The sequence below is a fragment of the Etheostoma spectabile genome, chromosome 9, assembly GCF_008692095.1.
Source record: "Etheostoma spectabile isolate EspeVRDwgs_2016 chromosome 9, UIUC_Espe_1.0, whole genome shotgun sequence".
Taxonomy (NCBI): domain Eukaryota; kingdom Metazoa; phylum Chordata; class Actinopteri; order Perciformes; family Percidae; genus Etheostoma; species Etheostoma spectabile.
Genome location: NC_045741.1, coordinates 6,801,557 through 6,802,347, shown reverse-complemented (window position 1 = coordinate 6,802,347; position 791 = coordinate 6,801,557).

Sequence of the window (791 nt, the reverse complement as noted above, 5' to 3'; positions counted from 1 at the left end):
GTTTAGGTTCAGGGGGCTGGAGGGCAACGGCACGAAGCACCATTGGTGATTTGGCGTTTGGGGAGAGGACCTATTTTTCAAAGCTTTTATGAAAGGACAGTGTTACACTGAGTGAGAGATTATTTGCTCCAAGTGAGCAGGTTAGTGTAAAATTGAACACTACAGGAGCCTACATGGCAACGTTGTTTTCACTTAAAAAAAACATTTGCACCAAGCGAGTCGATCCACTTTTCCATGTTGATAAGAACATTAAAATGAGAAAAAATGATGGGACAAAAAGAAATCACAGGGCATTTAGAGCAGATAAAAATTTACAATTAATTGTGAGCTAACTATGACATTAATGCAATTAATCCCAATTAAATATGTTAATCGTTTGACAGCACTATTTTTAATGTACACTGTGTACATTAAATGGCCATGGTTAGCTCTGCTGTGCCTCTGTCAGGATTGACAGGTTGGCCTGTAGTCATGCCCCTAAAGCATCCCCTAATGTATCATACATTTTAAAATAAATGGAGCCATAATTTACTAAATGAACACTATGCTGTATTGAAGAAGACCATAAAGTTATTATGAAAATGTTTACTGAGGTAATAAAGCATGTGAGAAGCCAGGCTGTTTATTTGTATTATAAACAACAGTGAACATTTCAGACCGTCCTCACTCACAGAAAACGGCCACATAGATCGATTGTGCAAGAAGCTTATAGCTACCACTTTCATCAGTAATCAGGATTAAACCAGAAAGTACAGTAAGGATAAGAGTGCAAAACTTTGCCTTAAGATGAA